We start from the raw sequence: 20,251 nt of genomic DNA, 5'->3' as shown, positions 1-20,251 counted from the left end.
GTACTCAAGACATTCATGAAATGAATGAACAAATGTTATTCTGATGATTCTAATACATATAAAAATATTTTTTGAAATTTCCACCATTTAGAACCCATTATTCTAAGAGGATTGATTAATTTTATAAACTGCTTCCACAGTAAGGGAAGTGATTGAAAAAAAATAAAGAAATGACTGGGCTTTTGTTTTTCTGAATGGGATGTGCAACTTTGAGGGTAAAAACTTAAATTGCTCAGAATGATAGAGGGGACTTGTTTTTAAAAGCTAGAAAAATAGAAAGAGGAAGAATGAAAAAATGGCAGTTCAGAATAGAGATATTTATTTATTTATTTATTTGGAGAGAGTCTGGCTCTGTCGCCCAGGCTGGAGTGCAGTGGCATGATCTGGACTCACTGCAACCTCTGCCTCCTGGGTTCAAGCAATTCTCGTGCCTCAGCCTCCCGAATAGTTGGGATTACAGGCTTGTGCCACCACGCCTGGCTAATTTTTTGTATTTTAGTAGAGACAGGGTTTCACCATGTTGCCCAGGCTGGTCTTGAACTCCTGAGCTTGGGCAATCCACCCACCTTGGCCTCTCAAAGTGCTAGGATTACAGGTGTGAGCCACTGTGCCCGGCAGAATAGAGATATTTAATGTGAAATATTCATCAAGTTTCTACTGCATGAAGAAAAGTATTTTTGTTCTTTCCTATGAAATTTTATGCAAAATATGTCCATTTTTGTTTAATATGGACAGATTTATGTTTATTGTGGTAAAATGGTTCCATGGTGGGCATTGGGCAAGAAGTAACACCAAATTTCCATAGGGGTCTTATACATCTTTAAAGTAGGCAAATCTCTTTATTAATTTACTTGCTCAAAATGCATCAGTGGCTATCAATAATCCATAGCAGTGATTTTTAAAATCAAGTGGAAAGGAAGAAATGCTGTATCAATCACCTGAGACATTTTTCAAAATACATATGGTAACCATGTGTATTTGGAAAAGAATTCCCATGTGGTTCTCCTATTTTCTTCCTAGAACTTTTGTCCATTTTTGAATGACTGGCTTACCTGATAGAACCTAAACTAGTATAGCATAGAAGGCTGTCAAAATATGGTCCATATTTTTTTTCCAAATTTACCTGGTTATTCCTGCTTTAAGCTTTATACTCCAGATATAGTAAACAAATTATATATTTTGTGTTCAGCCCAACTCTTTTTTTTTTTTTTCCTCCTTTTCAAATGCTCTCCTCTCTGCCTGGAATGCTGTCTTCTTTACTAGCTTGCCTGGTCAATGCCTATTCATTCTGCAAATGTCAGCTTCTTGTTCCCGTAAAATTTTGTATGTAACTAATTTAAATGCTATTTCCATTCCTATTTTTGTTTAGACTACGAGATCTTTCAGAACTGAGGCTATGTCTTTCTACCTTTGTACATTATAAGGTCATTATAAGGGGAGGGCAGTGTAAGGTCAAACACATAGTTGGTTCTTAATAAATATTTGTTAATATTAAATGATGAAAACAAATGGAGCTTGGGGTTGATAGGGTGGTGGGAAAGACAAATATGCCATGTCTCTGTTGCCCATTTTATTTTCAAGAACGTGTCAGAGATAATACCTATAAGCCTATTTGTGAACTTTCAACCATTTAAAAAAAAGTTTCATTAAAATCTTTTCTTTCAAACATTTCACATGGGATACGTTATCGGGTACAATTATTTTTTGTTGCAGTTTACATAGTACAGGAACCAATAGTTTGGGTTATACTTTTTTTCTCTTTTTAAAAAGAAAGCAAAACTGTTATTAAAAGTGGCAACCACTTAAAAGTTGGGAGCGATATAGACATTAAGCCACCATAGAGAACACTTTGCATGGCGATGTCTTGAATCTACAATGCTTTTTGCCATAAAGGAGGACCAACGAATTGATATGTAAATGAAGTGGGAAGTAGGGTGAAGGGAAGAAAAGAAATGTAATTGAAACATTATATATGTATATTGTTGTGAATGATCCAATAGGAGAGAAAATAAAATGATTTGGGAGAGAAAAGAAAGAGGCATGGGAATGATATCTCTGAGTAGGCTGGAGGGGTGAAAAAGCAATGAATAAGTGTAGGTGGCAGGTGAGAGGACCAGGGAGGCCCCTGTATGAATGGCCTGTGTTTAACCCCAAAGCCTAACTTCTTGTGAGGAGATGCTACCTCCAGGCATGTCTTGAGCTTGAAATTAAGACTTTGTCCATTTCAGCCATGCTGACCTTGTGGAAAGGTTTGAGGTAAATTGCAAGGGCCCTAATATTAGCAGGTTAGGCCTATAGGTTGCCGGAAGAAACCGAATTATGCTCATCTCTGGGGCAAGTTGCTCTGCTGCCTGCATCCTGAAAAACTGCTCACTGAGAAAATACTGTGATAGAGTGTGACCACCGTATGTTCCTCAGACACCCAGTCTTTTTTGTTGTTGTTGTTTTATTTTCAGTTGAAAGTGACTTCTCTGAGCTATTAGGTTTTGGTGATGAGTTTTGCTCAGGTGACATTAAATAGTCCAGCAGAGGACAGAGCCTGCAGTAAATTGATGCACTGATTTTGATGTAATGTGCCTTAGATTTTGCCAGTAGTAGGACTATAGCAGCTCCTGTTTTCAACAGAGATGCCATGTGGCAGCCACATTAAGAGCAGCATTAACATATGGAACTGGTGGCCAGATTTTTCTGGTTTCTCTCTACACCCTGATAATGACCAGAACTTAGTAAGCATCTCCAGTTAATTGTTAAATGCTTCACAGGAAATGTAACAACAAGAAGAACGAAAAGTTATCAAGGATGATGTCTTAACTCTTTTAATTACATTACTATATAAAATGAGACCTCATTTTGTACTTAAAGTTGAGAAAGTAGGACATATAGATTGTCATAAATATTTGCCTACTGTTATCTGTGAAGTTCACTTCCTTACTCACATATAACAACAGACTGTCAAGTAAAAATCTTGCTTATTTACTCTATTAATAGGAGATATATAGCACATTCTCAATTCATCTCAATACCTTATGGATGTAATGGAGTTGGTATTATATTCATGGCTGCTCAAGCCAGAAAATGAAAATTTATCATATTTGTCAATATGAAATAGTTTAAAGTAATTTAAACCATTATACTTTTTTTGGCCACTGTGTCTATTTATAATCCAGTAGTCATAATGCCTTGAATAGCCTAAGGACTAAAGACTAAAAAATAGTTTTACATGAATTTGAATTATAAGTTTGTACATTTATATTCTTTATTTATGATACTATGATGTTATCAAAAATGGGAAAATAACAAGCTTTATTGTAGTGCTCCTTCTAATTACCAAGTTTTGTTCTCCAGTATGTGAAGAGGCTATTAACCTATCTTTATGAGACTGCATAGAGCTAACATGTTGCAAAAATGATATCCATCTTTCTGCTATGTTCATCAGCTGGAAAATAGATTATTGGATGTAGAGTCCAAGATTTGAGCTCTGGTCCTAGTCCAGTTTATAAGTACTTGTACAAACGTTGGCAAGCCACTTCTTCTAGGTTTCAATTTCCTCTTATGTAAAAAAATGGGTTGAGCCCAAGAATCTCTAAGGTTTCTTCCAACAGTAATGGTGTACGTATGTGATTCTAGTCATTTTCCCCAGTTGCATGTGTTACTGCTAACTGGCTAATGTCCAGAGAGGGTTGGTGCTTTGCTAGACTCAACGAATATTATTTTGATATATTACATTTGCTAGGAAGAACAATAGACTTCCATTAAATAAACAAATTATTGAGTGAAGACCAGTTCACTGAACAGAGGCATAAGCTACATATTTGCTGAACACTCTCAAATATTAGCAGATTATGTAAAAAGCTAACTGGCACAGCAAAGATTTTTACATGTGTCCAGTATTTCATTCATTTGCTTTATGTATTGCTACTTTCAAAAATTCCATGGGTATAGAAATAACTTCAGAAATTAATGGACAAAGGCATTCTATTGATAGAAGACAAAATACTTTATGGTTGAATTTTCTAGGCTGCTTTCCAGATGTTTGAGTAAGGAGTACCTGATAGACTAGAATACAAAGTAAAATTGTCTCATAATGTACCTAGAAATGACTCATTTTTATTATCCCATCTCAGCTTTTCTTTCTAACAGAGCTAATATATTTAACTTAGAATGGACCTTAGTTATTTTTAAAAGTAAGTTTATCAAACCATCAAACAATCTTAAATATTTTCATGATCTGTTCATGAGTTATGATATGATAGCACAACCTCCATTTGATATTTTCTTCCATCATGTATTACCGTTAAAGGAATGTAATCACTTTTCAGAAAACTATTATTAACTATATTCAAGAAGCCCATGGGTATTTAGAAATAAAACAAAAGTAATCTTGGACATTTTCAAATTATACGAAGAAGTTAAACTTGGGGATAAATGTCTCCCTTGTGTTTATTTATTTTTGTTCTTCTATAAAACAGTGAATTGTGACTTTTATTATAAAGGAATGCATACTATAGTGGCTTCATAAATAATGTTAATTAGTTATCCATATGTATGTGTATATACCCATACCAAATTTCATTTGATGTACAGAATCAGAGCTGGTTATAACTTTCAGATGAAAAGCATCAGGCCACCCAGCTTGAACTAGTAATTACTTCAGCAAATAGCTGTATGCGTTTGTTTAGGAAATACGCATTTGAGACTATGCATTTTAGTACATTTAAAGAACAATTCCTTAATGCCTTCTCCTTACAAAAACAAATGCAAACTTTGGTGTGAAATTGTGAATTTCACTCTCAAAAAACATATTTCATGTATAAAAAGAGATAGCCTGCACCTTACAAAGATGGTCTAAGTTATATACCCAGCCACATTCTTCATAGACAATATCATTTTCTATTTAATTAAATAATCAGGAATGAACTATTCTACAACTTTAGTTATATCTACCTCTTCAGATATTGCAGTGTGTTAATCTCTCTACTTTTCTCAATCATTTCTTTGTCTCATCATCCAGCTGAGGTTTTATACTCTGTCATTTTAATAATCCTTTGTAATTATAGAAATACCTTTTTAATTACTTTAAACCTCCTAGTAAAACCCATTCTTCCTAACAGCCAATTCTCATTGCTGGTGCTGGAGTAGTCCTGGAGAAAGTCGCACCAGAGGCCACCTGTGTTCCACTACTGATTTGCAATCATTGCATTCGAATTAATTTTTTGTTTGTTTGTTTGTTTTGCTTTTGTTTTGAGATGGAGTCTGGCTCTGTCGCCCAGGCTGGAGTGCAGTGGAGCGATCTGGGCTCACTGCAAGCTCCACCTCCCAGGTTCACGCCATTCTCCTGCCTCAGCCTCCCGAGTAGCTGGGACTACAGGCGCCTGCCACCACGCCTGGCTAATTTTTTGTATTTTTAGTAGAGACGGGGTTTCACCGTGTTAGCCAGGATGGTCTCGATCTCCTGACCTCGTTATCCACCCGCCTCGGCCTCCCAAAGTGTTGGGATTACCGGCGTGAGCCACAGTGCCCGGCCTCAAATGAATTTTTGATGCTCCTTGGCTATTCTCTTTTATTTCTGGTGAAGTATCTGCCTAGCTCCTTTTTATGGCCATTTTTGTACCTTGTTCTTCCTCCTTAAACACCCTAAGCACTGCCTCCACCTTGTCACTTTCAGCAGATAACACAACCTCCTATAGCAAATCCTTCCACTCACCTCTGCCAAATTAGAGAATTGCTACATTTGCGTTAATTCTTTCCTTCTCCTGGCTAGAAAAAACTGAGAGCTTTCACTTTTTCTTTCTAATGATAATTCCTTCTTCCCAGCATTGGATCCATCTTATTCCTTCCTTTTCAAAAGCTTTACCTTTTATTCTTCCCTTCTCTCTTCTATATATTCACCTTCCCTTTCTCAAGGGAATCCTCTCTCTTCTTTTTTTTTTTTCTCTGAGACAGTCTCCCTTTGTAGTGCAGGCTGGAGTGCAGTGGTCCAATCTCAGCTCACTGCAACATTCACCTCCCGGGTTCAAGCCATTCTCTTGCCTCAGCCTCCCAAGTATCTGAGATTACAGGCACGTGCCACCACACCCAGTTAGTTGTATTTTTAGTAGAGATGGGGTTTCACTATATTAGCCAGGCTGGTCTCAAATTCCTGGCTTCAAGTGATCTGCCACCTTGGCCTCCCTAAGAGCTGGGATTACAGGTGTCAGCCACTGTGCCCCACCTACTTCTCATTTTTAAACCTGCTCAAGTACCTTTTACTTTAAAAATAATCACAAATCAATCACACAGGACCTCATAGCTGCTGCTCATCATACCTCTTTTCTCCTTTTCAGCCAATCTTCTCAAAAGAATGATTTTTTTACTTGTGTTCATCATTTTCTCAATTTTTAGCGCCTCCCAGGCCACTATGATTTGGGTTCTATTCCATCATTTCACCAGAACAGCTTTTGCTAAATTCATCAAAGAATTTAATAACAATAGGAATAGTAGTACAGTAGTGATATAACAGCAAAAAAAGTAACAGTAATAACAATAGTAGGAGCAGGATGAATTACAGGGTGATGGTGTTGACAAAGAAATCTTGGGCCGAGAAGAGATGAACATTTTGGAAGCTTGTCTCATTGATATTGCCCCAGTAGTGGGTGCTCGAAAAGTGGCTAGAATTAATCTTAGCTGAGGATAAAAAAATATGAGGATGTCTGTCGGTGGTAGTGGTGGTTGTTAAAATACTTGATATTTAGTGTAAAAAATTTCAAAGTACTAAATGAGATATGGATAAGCCAAAGCGAGTTTCCCTAAGTAATATGTTCTTAATGAGTCTTGTTTTATTAGGTTTCCATTCTGCTTTTAATCTTTTATCCAATCTGTACAAAAACGAAAAAAAATTACACTAGAATTGTAATTACGTAACATTGATATAGCAATGAACCGTTGGAAAAAAATGGCTTGTCATAATTTGATTAAATGAAACTCACTATATCTAGAGGAGAAATGCTGTTCAAACAACTCTTACCCGTTTACAGTTATTATTTGTTGTTAAATTGTTCATAGAGACCTGGGGTCTTTTATTTTCTCTCTGCATATTTCGTTAAAAGCTACCAAAAAATAAAAAGAGTGTTTATATTAAAAAAGGAAATAGGAGCTAGAAATGGAGAAAAGGAGTGTTAGACTCTGAGCAGTGAGCACGTCTTATAAAAAGAGTTTACGAACATAGTAGATTTGAATACTCTTAAGATCAGAAGGAAAGTTAAAGTTAAAAATATATTTTACCGGGCCGGGCGTGGTGGCTCATGCCTGTAATCCCAGCACTTTGGGAGGCTGAGGCGAGCGGATCACCTGAGGTCAGGAGTTTGAGACCAGCCTGACCAACATGGAGAAACCCCGTCTCTACTAAAAATACAAAATTAGCTGCATGTGGTGGCACATGTCTGTAATCCCAGCTACTCGGGAGGCTGAGGCAGGAGAATCGCTTGAACTGGGGAGACAGAGGTTGCAGTGAGCTGAGATAGCGCCATTGCACTCCAGCCTGGGCAACAAGAGAGAAACTCCATCTGAAAAAAAAAAAATTATATATATATATACACATATATATACGTATATATATGTGTATATATATACGTATATATATGTGTATATATATACGTATATATGTGTATATATATACATATATATATATACGTATGTATATATGTATATATATAAACCCCAATTTTTGCAGGGTATTTATTGTTTATTCATGTGCTCAAATAACTATTCCAAGTATTATGCATAATTTTATCATAAGTTTGGGTGAATGTCATGTGTCTGTTTATCTAGCCTCATCTGGCTATGAGGCTTATATTGGGAAAGGGTGGAAAGGGAAAGGGGCAAAGAAAGCCATTCGTGTGAACTGACGTGGTCCATTCTATGCCATACTGCATGGAAAGTTTCAGTAGGACTTTCAGAAGAGTTATAAATAAATGGTGGGAAAAAAAATTGTCATTTACATTCACTAAAAACATTTCTCCAAACAAATAAAAAGTTAAAATGGATAAAATGATATTTCAATGATACAAGGATACAGCTCAAATTGCAAAACAAAACCTAGAGTGTATAATTGCATAATATAATATTATTAAATTTGAATGTAAAAGATGGAAGTTGCTAAAAGTTGACACATCTTTCTCAAACCTAGAGTAGGAAATATATTTTCCTAAAATTGTCTGAAAAAAATGTATATATGTATTTATGTATTTGAATAATGAAATCCAGGGGTGTGAGTGACTCATGAGATACACAAAAATTATTCTTGTCAAACCCAGTTGGAGCCTATGGAATAGAAAGAATGATGGAGCTGGAAGAGGAGCTACGTGGTGTGAACCTATCATGTCCTCTCTAATGTCTCTGACTAGTCAAGGCAATTAATATTGAAAAACACAAAACTATCAGTGACATCAGTGACTCGATTGTTTTGCTTGTATGAAGTCTGGTACAGCTCAGACAACTCTTTTCCATTTTTATATTTGCCATCAGGAGTGGGTCTTCCAGGGCAAGTGAGGCATATCACTTCTGTTCGCAATTCAGTCTCCATAAAGAGCCATGTGGCTTTTATCCTATCTGCAAGGGAGACTGGGGATGTGATGAAGTATGTGGATATTTGGTAAACACTAGTTTTCCCTGCCACAATGACAGCCTTTTTTGCAGAAGGAAAATGGGGAAGGGAGGGAGAAGGAGTTATGATCAAATTTCAAACAAAAATGCTTGTGACTGAAGTGATCCTAATTGAAAGACACTAACCTCTTTGGAGGAAAAAATCAGAAGAAATATATAGGTGAAAGAAGCAGCAGCTTTGGTGAGAAAATGTTCCAAAAGGAAAATCCTGAAATCCTGCATCATGGCTACAATGTACATCTGCCTATAATCTCTTAATTAACCCCACATTATGCTCATCAAACATATGCATTAATCAGAAGGGAACAAGCACTGAAATTATGTATGGATACTGTATATGCCAGCTTTCGCTTTTTGGATCTCAGCCATCCTTTGTCCTTCCATACTCTCCCTTGTATTTCCAATGACTAGAATGTCATAAACTCCCGTTAGCTGGGTTCCAGTTAAGATCTTCCAATAAGAGATATTGATAGGACATGAAAAGGCAAGAAGAAATAACTATATTTTTTTCAATTATTTTTGTTCTGGCAAATGCTATTTTGCAGGTGACTGGGTCCTCCTTCAATGAAGGGGTTTACAAAAATACTGTGGTGGGCAACTTCAATGAGTGACTGACAGCAACAGTGGGAGCTCCAGTTACAGTAGTGGCAGAACTGTCATTCCAGCAGCTTCAGTGGTGTGCACACTTATGGGCTCTAGGTAATACTATTATCTCCTGTTTGCCTCTTTAGTCCTACAGGTGTGAATGGCTTCCTCTACTTAGTGATCTCTGTGTAGCATTGCAATCACCCATCTACTCACTCCTTCTGTTCTTCCAACACATTTTTTCCTGAAATCTGCTATTTGTAATACTTAGAGTAGTTCTTAGTGGGTGCCACCCAATACACTGCAAAGCATAAAAATTTTAAAGAAGAAATGAAAATAAGGAAAAGGTGGAGAAGACAAATAAGAAATAAACATATAAATTATAAAATAATTTATCCAAGGAGTAAAAGGAACATTCTGGCAAGAAATATTCCATGTTTTAAAATCAACTGTAGGCGATGTGATTTACCTCAAATTAACAGCTCAAAGAAGAGATACAGGAGTTCAAAGATGATGTTAACACAATTTAAAAAATCAAAAAAGAAAATAAAAGGGGAAAATGGTGGCAAAACTCAGAAAAGAAATGAAAGAGAAACATAAATAATGCTGGAAGAAAATATTTGATGGCGATAAAATAAATTTTTCACAACAGTGAAGATCAGCAAGATCATAAAACAAAGCTTAGAATAAGGAAGATACGCAAATAGTAATAGAGAAGATAAAGATATGGGGCCGGGCGCGGTGGCTCATGCCTGTAATCCCAGCACTTTGGGAAGCCGAGGCAGGCGGATCACAAGGTCAGGAGATCAAGACCATCCTGGCTAACACAGTGAAACCCCGTCTCTACTAAAAAATACAAAAAATTAGCCGGGCGTGGTAGCGGGCGCCTGTAGTCCCAGCTACTCGGGAGGCTGAGGCAGGAGAATGGCGTGAACTCGGGAGGCGGAGCTTGCAGTGAGCGGAGATCGCGCCACTGCACTCCAGCCTCCAGCCTGGGAGACAGAGCAAGACTCCGTCTCAAAAAAAAAAAAAAAAAAAAGATATCGAAGATAAATTGGAAACTACGATTGATAAAGAAGATAGCAGAGCAAATAGAACAGATAACAGTAAACTTTTCTTTAAGGAAATATTCTTGAAAAAAGGAATACTTGAATCTGCAGATGAAAAGGAGGCCAGGAAAGTTATTCAACTTTAATAATGAAGAAATACATGGAGAAAACAATATGAAACAAAATAGGTCAACAGGAAAAACTTAAACTTACCAAAACTACACAGCAGTACTTAATACCAGAAAATATCAAAGCATCATATATAAATTTTTCAGGGGAGAAAAATTTCCCTCAGTAATTTTCCAGTTGTTGCACCTCAGACATAAAGGATAAGAAGCAAATGTCTTCAAGTGTGGAAGGATTAGAAGGAACCTATGTATGTTTCTTGAAAAGAACTACTTGACAACAACATCTGTTAACAAAGAGATGAATAAAATAAAGAATCTAGAAAAGGAGAAGCCATATAAATTGAACTAGTGGAGTTTATTGAATTAATTTAAGTAGTAGCTAAAACAGAATTATGGAAATTATGGTAACTGAAGTGAAGTGATAAGCCTTCACTTATATAATACACACACACAAATACATTATATTGTATTTTAAAATATAATTAATGAAAACAGGAACTATTAGGAGGAAAAGTAAGAGGAAGTGTAGGGGAACTAACTCTTTTTAACAGCAGAGAGTCAATAGATATTTTATGGATTTGAACATGTAGTTTAAAAATGAATACATATAATAGTTTTTCATATTATCTTTCCAATCTAGAATGCTATGTTTTAAGTAAATTAATAACTCTTCTAATGAAGACATAATTATATAAATCCAAGTCATGAGGATTTCTCAACTACTCAGAAACAAAGACATTTTTCTAAAATATAAAAAAGATGGGGCAAAATCTCAAGACCTCCCTGTAAGTAACATTATTTTAATTACAAAACAAGCCCATGGGGGAAAAGTTTCAAAAGAAAATAAAACAACAGTAATTCATACACAGAGGTTATTTGTAGAGTCTTTTCCCCCTCTCATACAGAAAAACAGTAAGATTAAGCCAGAGAATTGGGCACATAAATGTTACTACTACAGTATATAGACAGAACCCAAATGAGCTGTAACAAAAATTCCAGTGATGGAAATCCATTTCATGTTCCAGGATTCCTGCTGAGATGATATTCTTTGCATTTTGTTAATTTGGGCTATGTTATATAATGTTCTGCTTGTTAGTAGAATAAATGTATCTACATGGTAAAAACCAAACCAAGAATTTTATAATCTTTAATTATTTAGAGCAGTACATGAAAGGCTGGGCAACATTTCCATTAAAATCCACAATGTTGATGATTTTAGTACCAAACTCTAAATATTTCTTTCGGGGAGAACCTGGAAAATCAGAGCAAGTGCATATTTTACATGCTTAGAAGGTTACATTTACACACACATACACATGCACACACAAACACACACACAAACACATCGTGGAAGAAAGTTCAATGCTTTGAGATGCTTTTGTTAAGCTCTACTCACAACTACCCGAATGAAAATTAGGAACTTTGGAATGCATTTGGTGTATAATTTGACCTAATTTTAACTATCATATATGAATGGAAAAAAATTTTAATTAAATGAGTATTCTTGTAAGCCAGACAATTCAGCAACACCTTTAGTAGTATAAGAATCCACTATACTAATAATGCCAAGGCTGAAAGGCTATTTCATGAAAAAAAGTAATGAATCCAAAGGAATTAACACAACTTGCCATTTCAAAAATTCATTCATTGAATTGTGTAGAATAAAACATAATGACACTACAGGTATAATAGCTAACAGCCAAAAAGTAGTATGTTCAATGAAATATGTAATTATTTATTACATTAACACCCAAATACTTCACATATGCTTTACCATTTTTACTTTTTTCATTTTAAATTTTGATGAAGAAGTTACTCTGAAAAAAGAATGAGGAGCCGGGTGCGGTGGCTCACGCCTGTAATCCCAGCACTTTGGGAGGCCGAGGCGGGCGGATCAGGAGGTCAGGAGATTGAGATCATCCTGGCTAACACGGTGAAACCCCCTCTCTACTAAAAATACAAAAAATTGGCCGGGCATGGTGGCGGGCGCCTGTAGTCCCAGCTACTCGGGAGGCTGAGGTAGGAGAATGCCGTGAACCCGGGAGGTGGAGCTTGCAGTGAGCCGAGATCGCGCCACCGCATTCCAGCCTGGGTGACAGAGCGAGACTCCGTCTCAAAAAAAAAAAAAGAAAAAAAAAAGAGAATGAGGAATATGAATACAGTTTATTAAAATAAAAATAATTGTAAGCTAGGTGCCATGGTTCATGCCTGTAATCCCAGCACTTTTGGAGGCCAAGGCAGGAGGAGCACTTGAGCTCCGGGGTTCAAACCAACCTGGTTCAAACCAAACTCCCTCAATTAGGGAGAACCCATGTCTACAAAAAATAAAAAATTAGCCAGGCATGGTGATGCAGCTTGGGAGACTAAGTGGGAAGATTTCTTGAGCCTGGAGGGCAAGATTGCAGTGAGCTGTGATCGTGCCACTGCACTCCAGCTTGGGCACAGAGCAAGACCCTGTCTCAACACAAAACAAAAAAATCATTGTAAGTTACAAAGAGTAAGAATTTAGATGTTATTTTTTGAGTAAAATCACTTAGAGATTATAGTTCCCTTGGATAGAAATTATGCTGTCTCAAATATTCTCCTTTCTAGCCATTTTACTATATATACTTGTGTTTGTGTGTGAAGAACATGTTTAAGTGTGAATATATGCAGATGTAGTATTATGTGTTAAAATGTTAATATACACTATAGCACAGGTCCAAAGGAATCCCAACACTGCATAGATCTCCAACTTTAAATTTGGCAATTTATGTGTAAAGAAACCTGCATGTAGAGAAAAATGTTGCTTTTTTTGCAGGACTCAGCTTAGTTTTTAAGCTATGTGTTTAAATAAATGAAATAAACCCACCCTTGATATTTCTAGCCATATTCTCACCTATGTAACACCACTGAGTTTTAGAATGGAGACACTTCTTTTTGGGTGGAGAAATTTTTTTGTTTTTTGATAATTCAAACAAGTTTGTATTTGCGTCTTTATCCAACCATACTTAAAGACTGACATATTGCAATAGTTTATTTTCCTATAATTGAATAGTGGAAATATGAAGCAATGTTGCCCAAACCTTGTCAAGATATTTATATTTAGATGAAGCAAAAGGAGAAATATTTGAATATTTCAATTCAAGGATGTAAAAACATGTTTATATTTTATCTCATTTAAATATAAATACTGTTTAGAAAATACATGGAAAATGAAAACCACAAAGAACTTTAAAACTTCTTTGAAGTATCAGTTTAAATTCTAAAATATAAAACATCAGGATAATCAATTAAAATACATGATTTGATGTTTATCTTCATGAACTTTCCATCACTCCATCATGTGACTATGTCCAAATAAACTAGACAAGGGATTGGCAAACTAGGGCTCCATAGACAAATTCTGATTCACTAACTTCAATTGTTTTTGTAAATAAAGTTTTATTGGAACACAGTAATGCCTATTCCTTTACTTTTTTCCTGCTAGAGCTGCATTCACTTTACAGTGGCAGCACTGAGTAACTGTGAGAGATGAAGCCAGCTGGACTTCCTGGGTCCAGTGGGGACTTGGAGAACTTTTCTGTTTTACAAGAGGTTTGTAAAATGCACCAATCAGTGCTCTGTGAAAATGCACCAATCAGCCCTCTGTAGCTAGCTAGAGGTTTGTAAAATGAACCAATCAGTGCTCTGTAAAATAGACCAATCAGCAGGACATGGGCAGGGACAAATAAGAAAATAAAAGCTGGCTACCCCAGCCAGCAGGGGCAACCTGCTTGGTTCCCCTTCCATGCTATGAAAGCTTTGTTCTTTCTGTCTTCACAATAAATCTTGCTGCTGCTCACTCTTTGGGTCCGCACCACCTTTAAGAACTGTTAACACTCACTGGGAGGGTCTGCGGCTTCATTCTTGAAGTCTGCAAGACCACGAACCCACCAGAAGGAACAAACTCTGGACACAATTGCAATAGAGACATTATAGGCTGCAAAGATTAAAATACTTATTATCTGGCCATTTACAGAAAATGTTCGCCGCCTCCTAATCTAGCTTATGCTGCAGCAATAAACAATGTCAAAATTGCTCTAAGTAGAAGAGCATTTATTTTTCACTCAAATGGATGGGCGTGAATTCTAAGTTCCCAGTTCCGGGTTGACAGGCGTTACATCTTGACATTTGCTTCTAAGCTCACAGGACTCTAAAACTTCCACTTGGAAGTGATAACACTGATTCCACTTTCTTGGGCAAAGAAAGTCACAGGACCATGCTTATCCTCAAAGGAAGCAGGAAAGTGAAATCTTGCCAAGTATCTGGAAGGAAAACTTGAATATTTGTAAATAGTGCTAACAAGTAATACTGCAGAGAAATTATCTGTATAATCCAAAGGGTAGTTATCACAGTTTTAAATTAATATGAGATAGCAATCATCTGGCCTGGAAAGCTAAGTGTGAAACACAAGTTTACAACAAAACTATAACGTATGTAGCAGTCATAAAAGAAACTTTATTATTCACCTTGCAAGCAAAGCATTTTAATGCATCTATAATATATATTTATGAGATAATATTACATATTAATTATTAATACACATCTGTAATGATTTTACAATCTGTTCCATAAATTATAAAGAAGTGATTAAAGATGTTGCGTAAAATATTTAAACTATGTGGTGGGTATTGCTATTTCATAATTGTTTACAACTTTAATGAAGCTTACAATATTTTTCTAGATCTATGTGGTATGCCATGGATAATAAACTAGACAAAAGTTAGTCAAGTTATTAATTCAGCTTATAAGCATACATTTTAGTGCCTCGCAAATTTTCAGTGTCATTAGTGGCATAAATATAGCAGTCTATTATCTTTTATAACACACACAAAATAATCAATTTACTTAACTTTTCTACATGATTTTAAAGCACAAAGGAAAAGCTGATTGCCGTTTGAAATCCCATGCAGTACCTTTATTCATCAATAAATTGTTAAAATGTACATTTGATAACAGGACTATTTATGCTCAGTCTATCATTTATTCAAAGGTAACCATTATGTTAAAAGATTACTTCACTCACGTATGGTCATTTAACTGTCAGTTCCTTTAGCGTGTGTTCAGCTAGTATCTTGGCAGAAATTTCCTTGGATGCTGGAGGCAATACATGAATAAACTTTATAGAAACTCCAAAGAAAAGAATGTCTCTCCAGCTTCACCCCATTACAACTGTTAAAACTCATTCTGTTGGACTTCTTCTTTCTCATATCCTGAATAAAATTTTGAGATACATTTGTGACATTTCTAGTCACTTGCACATAATTAAAAAATCCTCTTGACATTTTGTAACTATTGTTTTCACTCCAATATAAAATTAGAAATCTGAACTTAATAGGAAATTAATGTTTCCTCAGCTAGGATCGGCCTCAGGCTGGAACCTGCAGTGTTTTGGAAAGAGAGGTTTCCCGTTTTAGCTTCTCCTCTTTCCTCTCCCACCCTCTCACCACTAGACTACTTGTTTCTTCTAGGATTAGAGGTTAGGCAAGGGTAGGAAGGAGATGCCAGAGAGAGGAAAAATCTCATTGGAATTATTCGCTTATAAAACACTCTAATTGCCTCCTCAGACGTTTCCCACTGGAACATTTACCCAAACCTCTTGTGATGTGGATTATTTCTCTCCTCTAGTTAGGCGCTATGACCTGCGTATCAGGGGTCTCCCCTTTTTGTTAGAGTCACATCATCACTCTAGGAAGTCCTTTTGCAAAGAATGTAAACATGATTACGTCCTGGATCTCAACTTGCAGTTCTCCCTCTGTCCTGCAAGAAATAGTCATTTATTCACACTCCCAACACAGCCCAGTCTGGTAGCCAGCTTCTTGCAGTTTGATTTCCCTGGTGTGTTTCAGACCACAGTCTTGTGTGCCTCAAACTTTATGGAACACCTACCAATCATTTCAGGGGTGTTCTTGAAGCTCTTCTTATAGGCTTAAGCTGAGAAGGAGGAACTCTTTCCCACATCCTATTCTCTTCCAATATTCCATTTAGATTTTTCATTTGGCTGTTAGACAAGAATCACAAATTTCTCTTAGAACACTAACTTTGCAAGTTCTGTTTAGTTAATCCAGCAAATCACATTTATAGGTGGGCTTACTTTCAATGTAATTTTGATCTAGGCATTATGTAGCCTTAAATAAAATGGAGACAGAAAGAGCCCAATGTTAATATCTGTCTACACAGCGCAAATGTGTGGGTACAAATTATATGCCATTATATGAGGCAGAAAGAAGTACTGAACAAGGTCCTTCAATAAAACGATGGGGAACAGAATGACAATCAGAAAAACATAATAAAATAGTTTCTGAATTGCAATTGCGTGTTATAGAAAAAGTATAAGGAAGAATAAGTCTCTAATGGTAGACTTAGATTAAGGTGTCAAAAATATTTCCTTGAAGAAGTCATGAGTATGCTTACATAAGGATGAGCATAAGTTAACTTAGCACTAATGGGGAGTGTGAGATGTTAGAAGGTACAGAAGATTCTAGGTATGTACAGGACCAGGAAAGACCTTGGGGGCTGAGAAACAGGGAGAAAACCAATGTGGCGGGAACATAATGAGTGGAAAAAGAGGGTCATGAGAGAGAAAATGATAATTATTTAATAATACCTAATTTGTGCTACGTAATTTACCAAATGCTTTACTTGGATTCTATTTTAGTTGTAGTAAGATGTGTATCGTTTATTCTAAAATCAAATGCATTGTCATAGATGAGAGAATTTAGGCAGAGAGGTTTAGAAACATAAATTAATGACAAGATCTATAGGTTTTAATAAGATTTTTCATGTTCTTGTGGTAAATATGTCTAACCAGATTTTTATCCATACCGTTTCACATACAAATAGAGAATAATAGGAAATAACAGATGAAAATGACTCATATCTTGATCTAACTCTCAAGAGAGTGCAGAAGTCCCAGGAAGGGTCAATAATTTGTTTCCTTCATTTTAGAAGTGAGGAACGTGATGAGCAGCCTTTCCCCTGTTACTTTTGAGAATGGTCTGTTTGTAGTTTTTGTTCCTCTTTTTACATGGATGCACCATCTCTATTTCACAGCTTCCCGCATATCGGTCTTCTGATCCCGGAACTGTAGCCATCCTGGTGTTTTTGTTTGGGTTCCCAGGACGCAGAGCCTGAGGCAAGAACTTTATTGTTGCAGGTTGCTTATTTGAGGGAGGGGATACAGGAAGCAGGAGTGAACAAGCTGGGAGAGTGAGGCGTGGAAGGAGGAAAAGTCAAAATAAGAATGTATATTAATGTGGGAAACAACGTTTCTTTTGGCCGGAATCTCCTGAGAAGTGTAAAGAATGCCTTCCTGAATTGCTGTCCTGAAGGACAAAGGTGAAAGCAGTGCTTCTTAGAGCGTACTCTGTGGACCAGTGTCTGTTCCCAGAACGTTTGTCACCAGTCACAACAAGACCAAGTTCAGAAAGTCAGAGTCGGCTTTTAGAATCTCTTACAGCAATCTGACATTGCTGCATCATTTAAGTGTGTGATTTTACAAAAGTGATAGTATTGGTTCCATATGGGTTAAAAACTTGGAAGGAAGGAAGGAAAGAAGGACGGAAGATAAGGAGAAAGGAAGCTGGTTTTTCATACAAATAGTTTGAGAAGTTCTGGCTGGAACATTTATCCACCAGCTCCTTTTCTTGCTTAGTAGAGGAATGCGCCTGGGGTGGTTAGCTCCCTGCGCTTAAGGCTGCCTTTGTTGGCTGCTGTGGCTTTTGAGAATGCCCCAGGGCAAGAAGTGCACAGCACATATTTGAGGTGAGAAGCCTTGGATTCCAGGTGAGTCTGAGATCACATGGAATTATGCACAACAGCAGCGGCTTGGCATTGTAGACTGAGAAGGTGTGATGCAGGTCATCAGGAGCTTTTGCTACACACAGCCTGAGTTACTTCGGTGGCACTGATTAAAGTGGTCAAAACTTTTCCCTTAAAAATAACATTGAACATTAGATCTGCAGTCTTACTCATCCTACACATCTGCTACTTTATGTCCTTTGAACTACTTCTCCATTTTCTCCTCCCACCCTCACTCCTGGTAACCATTTTTTAATTCTCTATCTCTGTATATTTGACCTTTTCCTTTTTTTTTAGATTCCACATATAAGTGAGATCATGCAGTAATTTTTTTTTCTGTATCTGACTTATTTCACTTATAATTTTTTCTAGGTCTATCCATGTTGTGGCAAATGGTAGAATCTCTTCTTTTTGGGGGGGGGTTGGGGGGGACGGAGTCTCGCTCTGTCGCCCAGGCTGGAGTGTAATGGCACGATCTGGGCTCACTGCAAGCTCCGCCTCCTGAGTTCACACCATTCTCCTGCCTCAGCCTCCGGAGCAGCTGGGACTACAGGCGCCCGCCACTATGTCTAGCTAATTTTTTGTAATTTTTAGTAGAGACGGGGTTTCACCATGTTAGCCAGGATGGTCTTGATCTCCTGACCTCGTGATCCGCCCACCTCAGCCTCCCAGAGTGCTGGGATTACAGGCGTGAGCCACGGCAGTCGGCGGAATCTCTTTTTTAAAGGTTGAATTGGCAGGGTGCAGTGGCTCATGTCTATAATCCCAGCACTTTGGGAAGCTGAGGTGGAAGGATCTCTTGAGCTCAGGAGTTCAAGACCAGGCTGGGCAATATAGTGAGATCCCATCTCTAAACAAACAAACAAACAACAGTAACAAATAAACATTGAATAATATTCCATACATTTCATACCCCCCCCCACACACACACATCACACATTTTCTTTAGCTATTTTTCTGTTGACAGACACTTAGGTTGTTTCCCTATTTTGGATATTAGGAATAATGCTATAATATAACATAAGGACTATAGTTAATAAAATTATATTGTATTAGAGATTTTTGTTGAATAAGTAGATGTTTGCTGCTTTTGTCACACACACACAAAGTAACCATGTGAGATAATAGATATGTTAATTTGCTTCATTCTAGTAACAATTTATTATCCATATATCTCCCGTAATATCATGTTGTAAACCACAAAATACACAACACCACTTACTTTTTAAAAAACACACACATTTTGAGCAATAACAAAAAATATTGAACACTTAGAAGGATGTCTCCCATCCCTCACCCCAAACACAACATTGAGACTGTTTTAGCCATTTTTAATTTTATTTTCTAGTTCTACTATTGATGTCTGCTCTAAATCCAGTCCCTCTCATTCTGTTAGTTTCATAGACGTTAGGATTGGAACCAGGTTGAAGCACATGAGGAACCTAGGCTACTAAATTTAAGGGGGAGCTTACCCGGTGGGACTTGCGCAGTCTTGACGGTGAATGCACCTTAAATTTTTATGTCACTGGATTTCCATCCCCAGTGCATATTTTGGATTGGAGCTCAATATCAGTGGCTCAAATTTGTGATGTAGTCTTAAAGTCATTCTGAAAGTTCAAATTAAATTTTGTTTCTTCACCCTCCCCAACAATTCTATAAGCCACTTAATATGCTGTAATAAAGCCATTTCTACTTAAACAAGCAAAAGTGGATTATGTTTTCTGCCAGCATACTATGACTTATAAAATTAAGTTTAGCATTTTCAGAGAGAACAAGTCGTTTCTAGGTGATTCTTCCTGACTCTTGTAATCTGATCATATTGTTTCATGCAGGACTTTGGCAGCCTAAAATGTATTTGTTTTTAGTCTCCCACCCACAGAAGGCTCCCTGAATTTACATCTTTTTGGGAGGGAAGGAGCACATGGTATCCAAGTAACTTATTTAGTGCGATGCTGAATGATTAGACTGGCTAATGTCTATTAATTATATATATTTTTATATATATAGAAGGCTCTGTTTTCTTCACAA

This window comes from Pan paniscus, chromosome 7, assembly GCF_029289425.2.
Source record: "Pan paniscus chromosome 7, NHGRI_mPanPan1-v2.0_pri, whole genome shotgun sequence".
NCBI lineage: Eukaryota > Metazoa > Chordata > Mammalia > Primates > Hominidae > Pan > Pan paniscus.
The sequence above is the reverse complement of the archived record's forward strand: the minus strand, read 5'-3'. Positions refer to the sequence as shown.